Here is a 9,392-nt window from a genome sequence, read left to right as displayed (position 1 = left end):
CTCACCCCATGGTGTACAGCGCCGTGTATGTAATGTGGGAGACGTTCCCCTCACCCCATGGTGTACAGCCCTGTGTATGTAATGTGGGAGATGTTCCCCTCACCCCATGGTGTACAGCGCCGTGTATGTAATGCGGGAGATGTTCCCCTCACCCCATGGTGTACAGCGCAGTGTATGTAATGTGGGAGACGATCCCCTCACCCCATGGTGTACAGCGCAGTGTATGTAAAGTGGGAGACGATCCCCTCACCCCATGGTGTACAGTGCAGTGTATGTAAAGTGGGAGATGTTCCCCTCACCCCATGGTGTACAGCGCCGTGTATGTAATGTGCTCCCCTCACCCCATGGTGTACAGCGCCTTGTATGTAATGTGGGAGACGATCCCCTCACCCCATGGTGTACAGCGCAGTGTATGTAAAGTGGGAGATGTTCCCCTCACCCCATGGTGTACAGCGCCGTGTATGTAATGTGCTACCCTCACCCCATAGTGTACAGCGCCGTGTATGTAATGTGGGAGACGATCCCCTCACCCCATGGTGTACAGCGCCGTGTATGTAACGTGGGAGATGTTCCCCTCACCCCATGGTGTACAGCGCCATGTATGTAATGTGCGCCCCTCACCCCATAGTGTACAACGCCGTGTATGTAATGTGCTCCCCTCACCCCATGGTGTACAGCGCCGTGTATGTAATGTGGGAGATGTTCCCCTCACCCCATGGTGTACAGCGCCGTGTATGTAATGTGGGAGATGTTCCCCTCACCCCATGGTGTACAGCGCCGTGTATGTAATGTGGGAGATGTTCCCCTCACCCCATGGTGTACAGGGCTGTGTATGTAATGTGGAAGACGTTCCCCTCACCCCATGGTGTACAGGGCCGTGTATGTAATGTGCTCCCCTCACCCCATGGTGTACAGCGCTGTGTATGTAATGTGGGAGATGTTCCCCTCACCCCATGGTGTACAACGCCATGTATGTAATGTGGGAGATGTTCCCCTCACCCCATGGTGTACAGCGCTATGTATGTAATGTGGGAGATGTTCCCCTCACCCCATGGTGTACAGCGCCGTCTATGTAATGTGCTCCCCTCACCCCATGGTGTACAGCGCCGTGTATGTAATGTGCTCCCCTCACCCCATGGTGTACAGCGCCGTGTATGTAATGCGGGAGACGATCCCCTCACCCCATGGTGTACAGCGCCGTGTATGTAATGTGGAAGACGTTCCCCTCACCCCATGGTGTACAGGGCCGTGTATGTAATGTGGGAGACGATCCCCTCACCCCATGGTGTACAGCGCCGTGTATGTAATGTGGAAGACATTCCCCTCACCCCATGGTGTACAGCTCCGTGTATGTAATGTGGGAGATGTTCCCCTCACCCCATGGTGTACAGCGCCGTGTATGTAATGTGGGAGACTATCCCCTCACCCCATGGTGTACAGCGCCGTGTATGTAATGGGGGAGACGTTCCCCTCACCCCATGGTGTACAGCGCCGTGTATGTAATGTGGGAGACTATCCCCTCACCCCATGGTGTACAGCGCCGTGTATGTAATGCGGGAGACGATCCCCTCACCCCATGGTGTACTGCGCCATGTATGTAATGTGCTCCCCTCACCCCATGGTGTACAGCGCCGTGTATGTAATGTGGGAGATGTTCCCCTCACCCCATGGTGTACAGCGCCGTGTATGTAATGTGGGAGATGTTCCCCTCACCCCATGGTGTACAGCGCCGTGTATGTAATGTGCTCCCCTCACCCCATGGTGTACAGCGCCGTGTATGTAATGTGGGAGATGTTCCCCTCACCCCATGGTGTACAGCGCAGTGTATGTAATGTGGGAGATGTTCCCCTCACCCCATGGTGTACAGCGCAGTGTATGTAATGTGGGAGATGTTCCCCTCACCCCATGGTGTACAGCGCTGTGTATGTAATGTGGGAGATGTTCCCCTCACCCCATGGTGTACAGCGCCGTGTATGTAATGTGGGAGATGTTCCCCTCACCCCATGGTGTACAGCGCCATGTATATAATGTGCTCCCCTCACCCCATGGTGTACAGCGCCATGTATGTAATGCGGGAGACGATCCCCTCACCCCATGGTGTACAGCGCCGTGTATGTAATGCGGGAGATGTTCCCCTCACCCCATGGTGTACAGCGCCGTGTATGTAATGCGGGAGACAATCCCCTCACCCCATGGTGTACAGCGCCGTGTATGTAATGTGGGAGATGATCCCCTCACCCCATGGTGTACAGCGCCATGTATGTAATGTGCTCCCCTCACCCCATGGTGTACAGCGCCGTGTATGTAATGTGGGAGACGTTCCCCTCACCCCATGGTGTACAGCGCCGTGTATGTAAAGTGGGAGACGATCCCCTCACCTCATGGTGTACAGCGCCGTGTATGTAACGTGGGAGACGATCCCCTCACCCCATGGTGTACAGCGCCATGTATGTAATGTGCGCCCCTCACCCCATAGTGTACAGCGCCGTGTATGTAATGTGCTCCCCTCACCCCATGGTGTACAGCGCCATGTATGTAATGTGGGAGATGATCCCCTCACCCCATGGTGTACAGTGCCGTGTATGTAATGTGGAAGAGGCAGCGTACGTTCCCCTCACCCCATGGTGTACAGCGCCGTGTATGTAATGTGGGAGACGTTCCCCTCACCCCATGGAGTACAGCGCCGTGTATGTAATGTGGGAGATGTTCCCCCTCACCCCATGGTGTACAGCGCCGTGTATGCAATGTGGGAGATGTTCCCCCTCACACCATGGTGTACAGCGCCGTGTATGCAATGTGGGAGATGTTCCCCCTCACCCCATGGTGTACAGCGCCGTGTATGCAACGTGGGAGATGATCCCCTCACCCCATGGTGTACAGCGCCGTGTATGTAATGTGGAAGACGTTCCCCTCACCCCATGGTGTACAGGGCCGTGTATGTAATGTGGGAGACGATCCCCTCACCCCATGGTGTACAGCGCCGTGTATGTAATGTGGAAGACATTCCCCTCACCCCATGGTGTACAGCGCCGTGTATGTAATGTGGGAGACGATCCCCTCACCCCATGGTGTACAGCGCCGTGTATGTAATGTGGGAGACGTTCCCCTCACCCCATGGTGTACAGCGCAGTGTATGTAATGTGGGAGATGTTCCCCTCACCCCATGGTGTACAGCGCCGTGTATGTAATGTGCTCCCCTCAGCCCATGGTGTACAGCGCCGTGTATGTAATGTGGGAGATGTTCCCCTCACCCCATGGTGTACAGCGCCGTGTATGTAATGCGGGAGACGATCCCCTCACCCCATGGTGTACAGCGCAGTGTATGTAATGTGGGAGATGTTCCCCTCACCCCATGGTGTACAGCGCCGTGTATGTAATGTGGGAGAGGCACCGTACGTTCCCCCTGTGGAGGTGTGACCCGGGGGAGGGGGGGGGGTGCCTTGGACACATACCTGCACCTTCCGGTCATTGTGGCTCTCCTGGTGGACGGTTGTGGGGTGCGATTCGGGTGTGAACGGTGGAAACACGGGCTGCAACCAGATCACCTCCGCTGGGGCCAGTGGTTGGTCATCGTTGCCACTTTTGGCCTCAGACTGGTTCCCCCACGTGCCAGACACAAGGGTGCAAACCAAACGGAAACACCCAAAGGGGGAGAAAGAGGGACGACGTACAACACAGACTACAGACATGAATCCACTCACCAAGACACGCGTGTTCCCTTGTTGTGCAGCTGGTCCTGATAACGCTCTGCAACAAAGCACAACAGCAATGCCCCTGGCGCAGCACTGTATTCACCCCTGACCGGCTGCTCTGCGTGCCAGAGGCCATATGCTGGCAACCTGCTATATCCCACAAAGCATGTATGTATATATATTACACAGCACACAGTGAATGAGTAGGAAACAGAGACTGTATGTATATACACAGCACATCTATATACAGATCATACAGCTAACCAATAATATGTAAGAACACAGCAAACTGTATATACACCTATGCAGGGACCTTTTTTTTTTTTACTGGGCCTACTGCCTGCCTACCTAGGGCCTAATACCCCTTTAGCCTCGGGCCTATTGCCACTTGCCACCCTGGGTCTAGTGCCCCTGCTGCAGGGCCTAATGCACTCTTACAGGCCTAAACTGCCTACCTAGTGCCCGAGCCCTGAGGTACCCTGGCTTCCACCGATCCTGGGGCCTACTGCCTCATGGTGCCCTCAGCCTATGGCCCACCTAAATGTCTTTATCCGATCCCTCTCTCAGCCTCACACTATCTGTGTAGGATCTGTCCTCTGTGCCATGGTCTCCTCCGCCCGAGCCTTTATCCGATCCCTCTCTCAGCCTCACACTATCTGTGTAGGATCTGTCCTCTGTGCCATGGTCTCCTCCGCCTGAGCCTTTATCCGATCCCCTTCTCAGCCTCACACTATCTGTGTAGGATCTGTCCTCTGTGCCATGGTGTCCTCCGCCCGAGCCTTTATCCGATCCCTCTCTCAGCCTCACACTATCTGTGTAGGATCTGTCCTCTGTGCCATGGTGTCCTCCGCCCGAGCCTTTATCCGATCCCCTTCTCAGCCTCACACTATCTGTGTAGGATCTGTCCTCTGTGCCATGGTCTCCTCCGCCTGAGCCTTTATCTGATCCCTTAGGCTCACACTATCTGTGTAGGATCTGTCCTCTGTGCCATGGTGTCCTCCGCCTGAGCCTTTATCCGATCCCCTTCTCAGCCTCACACTATCTGTGTAGGATCTGTCCTCTGTGCCATGGTCTCCTCCACCCGAGCCTTTATCTGATCCCTTAGGCTCACACTGTGGAGGATTTGTGACTTGGAGCAAACAGTAAGCTCCACATCGGAGCTTTTCTGGGGATAAAAGTATCGGGCGCGTGCCAGCTTTATCCCCGTATTCAATTTATAATGAGCGAAAACGAGACCCGGCGTATTGGGATCTACGAAAAATAATGGGAATTTTCAGGAAATAATTGTAGGACCCGCTAAAGATGTCCAGACACGGGGGATCACTATGGGTACCCCCATTTTTGCCGGCAGAAGTTGGGTTTTTAAACAGCCGCGGCAGGTGCTTCTCCCCTCCCCCCCGACATTGAAGTGATGCAGAATCGCACTTAAGTTTTTTATTTAAGTAGACCCATCAAATTTGGGGTAGTAACATATTTGTAAAAAATTCTGCAAAAATGCACCTGCCGCTAATAATCTATTCTAGTATACACCTTCCGCTAATAATCTATTCTAGAATACACCTGCCGCTAATAATCTATTCTAGAATACACCTGCCGCTAATAATCTATTCTAGAATACACCTTCCGCTAATAATCTATTCTAGAATACACCTGCCGCTAATAATCTATTCTAGAATACACCTTCCGCTAATAATCTATTCTAGAATACACCTGCCGCTAATAATCTATTCTAGAATGCACCTGCCGCTAATAATCTATTCTAGAATACACCTGCCGCTAATAATCTATTCTAGTATACACCTGCCGCTAATAATCTATTCTAGAACACACCTGCCGCTAATAATCTATTCTAGTATACACCTGCCGCTAATAATCTATTCTAGAACACACCTGCCGCTAATAATCTATTCTAGAACACACCTGCCGCTAATAATCTATTCTAGAATGCACCTGCCGCTAATAATCTATTCTAGAATACACCTGCCGCTATAAATCTATTCTAGTATACACCTGCCGCTAATAATCTATTCTAGAATCCACCTGCCGCTAATAATCTATTGTAGTATACACCTGCCGCTAATAATCTATTCTAGAACACACCTGCCGCTAATAATCTATTCTAGAACACACCTGCTGCTAATAATCTATTCTAGAACGCACCTGCCGCTAATAATCTATTCTAGAATACACCTGCCGCTAATAATCTATTCTAGAATGCACCTGCCGCTAATAATCTATTCTAGAACGCACCTGCCGCTAATAATCTATTCTAGAATACACCTGCCGCTAATAATCTATTCTAGAATACACCTGCCGCTAATAATCTATTCTAGAATACACCTGCCGCTAATAATCTATTCTAGAATACACCTGCCGCTAATAATCTATTCTAGAATACACCTGCCACTAATAATCTATTCTAGAATACACCTGCCACTAATAATCTATTCTAGAATACACCTGCCGCTAATAATCTATTCTAGAATACACCTGCCGCTAATAATCTATTCTAGTATACACCTGCCGCTAATAACCTATTCTAGAATCCACCTGCCACTAATAATCTATTCTAGTATACACCTGCCGCTAATAATCTATTCTAGTATACACCTGCCGCTAATAATCTATTCTAGAATACACCTGCCGCTAATAATCTATTCTATAATACACCTGCCGCTATAAATCTATTCTAGATAACACCAGCCGCTAATAATCTATTCTAGTATACACCTGCCGCATACTTGCGGAACACCCCTGAACCTATTGAGCTATTTTTAAACACTGTTCCCCTTTTTTCACCCCAAATTTTTTATGAATTTTTTTGGGGTGTCCCTATTTTTTTTATCTTTACTTTTTTTTGACAGTTTACTATTAAATGACATTCCCAGGGGTGCAGGCTATTAATTTTTAAGCCTGCCGCCCTAAACCCCAATTCTGCACTTTTTTCGCCACGTAAACCATGGTGAATAGTTGTCTCCGTTTTTTTCAAAGAGTATTCGAACCTGCAAGAGTCTTTGAAATGGAGTATGGGGATAATTGAAATAGATGAAAATGACGTCATCGGCGATACGAACTTTTCGCAGCCTAATTGAATACCCCCCTAAATGACAATAAGACACAGGACAGTAAGATTTTGGGTCAGGAGATTTATTCCCAAATGTAGATTTAAAACTTTATAGAAAAACACAAGAAAGTAAAAATATTGTAGACAAAGCAAACGTAACACACGCACGCCTTCCCGTTACGGCCCACCCCCAGGGGAAGAAATGGTAAGTGACTGCATAGAGTAATATGCCAGGGCTTACAGATCTTGTATAGTATAAAGAAGTCTTAGAACGTCCATCAGACTGTGGATAATGAGGTCATAACCGCACTCTGGCGATATCCTCATAATAAAACTCACGCTAGTCGGTCTCAATCATCCTGCCCAAAGCTTCAGCAGACTGAAGCTCATTTCATTCATATGAAGGAGGAGATTGTGCAACGTAAAAATCAGCAAAATATATTAACAATACAGAACTCGCATGTAGTGACATTGGTGCAAATGGGACCTACGGGTCTTCAACAGAAACCTGGTCAGACGTAGTCATCTGCTGGGTCAGAGTGGCAGGATCAAACTAAGACCCCATCAGTCATCGGAAGCTCTAAGGGTCTGACCTGCAGATCAATAAATATCTAAATTGGTGTATAGATGGTAGAATGAGCAGGGGACCTACACTAAATGTAGGAACGGCTGTGTTACCAGCTCAGGGAATGCCCTGTACATGCCATAAAACTTTAATAAGGAAGACGCCTGGGATTATAAATATCTAACAGCTAATTCATAGTATCCTCGCGGCTCTCCTGCTCATGCACACGCACCCTGGCACAATCCACAGCAGGACAGGGCAGCTATACCCTTCCGGCCACACTTCACACCAGGAAGGAAGACGTCTGCTGGAAGTTCTTCTGAAAACGAGAAGGACATGAAATGAAGCCACATCAGACCCTACATGTGAAGCCCTGGGGATGGCATGTTGGCCGTAAGGAGACCAACTCCTCCCTTCACCCTTAGCTGCAACGCCATGTTCCTGCATAGAAGGGTGGTACATATATGGATCAGTCTCACGCCACAAGCTGAAACCCCATGGGGTGAGGGTGCCCTGGGGCTCAGAGAGCGTTCCAGAACCTTGTAACCACTGTCTGACTGGAAGGCAGGACATCCATAGGGACACAGTGATGATAAATGCATTATACCCCAGGTAGGTTGGGGAGGGATACTTACATCACTGCGGGTCTCAGAGGGCTGACTGTAGATCACTTTCTTTTCACTGCAAGAACAGAGAATGTGAGAGGTTGGACTATTGCCGATTGTGGTCACCAGTTATAACCCGAGACAGGACTGCTGTATAATGATATATCTATCACACACACACGCAGGGAGAGGGCGAGGGACACACACACACACACACACACACGCAGGGAGAGGGCGAGGGACACACACACACACACGCAGGGAGAGGGCGAGGGACACACACACACACACGGAGGGCGAGGGACACACACACACACACACACACACACGGAGGGCGAGGGACACACACACACACGGAGGGCGAGGGACACACACACACACGGAGGGCGAGGGACACACACACACACGGAGGGCGAGGGACACACACACACACACGGAGGGCGAGGGACACACACACACACACGGAGGGCGAGGGACACACACACACACACGGAGGGCGAGGGACACACACACACACACGGAGGGCGAGGGACACACACACACACACGGAGGGCGAGGGACACACACACACACACGGAGGGCGAGGGACACACACACACACACGGAGGGCGAGGGACACACACACACACACGGAGGGCGAGGGACACACACACACACACGGAGGGCGAGGGACACACACACACACACGGAGGGCGAGGGACACACACACACGGAGGGCGAGGGACACACACACACGGAGGGCGAGGGACACACACACACGGAGGGCGAGGGACACACACACACGGAGGGCGAGGGACACACACACACGGAGGGCGAGGGACACACACACACGGAGGGCGAGGGACACACACACACGGAGGGCGAGGGACACACACACACGGAGGGCGAGGGACACACACACACGGAGGGCGAGGGACACACACACACGGAGGGCGAGGGACACACACACACGGAGGGCGAGGGACACACACACACGGAGGGCGAGGGACACACACACACGGAGGGCGAGGGACACACACACACGGAGGGCGAGGGACACACACACACGGAGGGCGAGGGACACACACACACGGAGGGCGAGGGACACACACACACGGAGGGCGAGGGACACACACACACGGAGGGCGAGGGACACACACACACGGAGGGCGAGGGACACACACACACGGAGGGCGAGGGACACACACACACGGAGGGCGAGGGACACACACACACGGAGGGCGAGGGACACACACACACGGAGGGCGAGGGACACACACACACGGAGGGCGAGGGACACACACACACGGAGGGCGAGGGACACACACACACGGAGGGCGAGGGACACACACACACGGAGGGCGAGGGACACACACACACGGAGGGCGAGGGACACACACACACGGAGGGCGAGGGACACACACACACGGAGGGCGAGGGACACACACACACGGAGGGCGAGGGACACACACACACGGAGGGCGAGG

This window comes from Taudactylus pleione, unplaced genomic scaffold (assembly GCF_031769625.1).
Source record: "Taudactylus pleione unplaced genomic scaffold, aTauple2 ptg000469l, whole genome shotgun sequence".
NCBI classification, from domain to species: domain Eukaryota; kingdom Metazoa; phylum Chordata; class Amphibia; order Anura; family Myobatrachidae; genus Taudactylus; species Taudactylus pleione.
Note: the sequence above shows the minus strand (reverse complement) of the source record.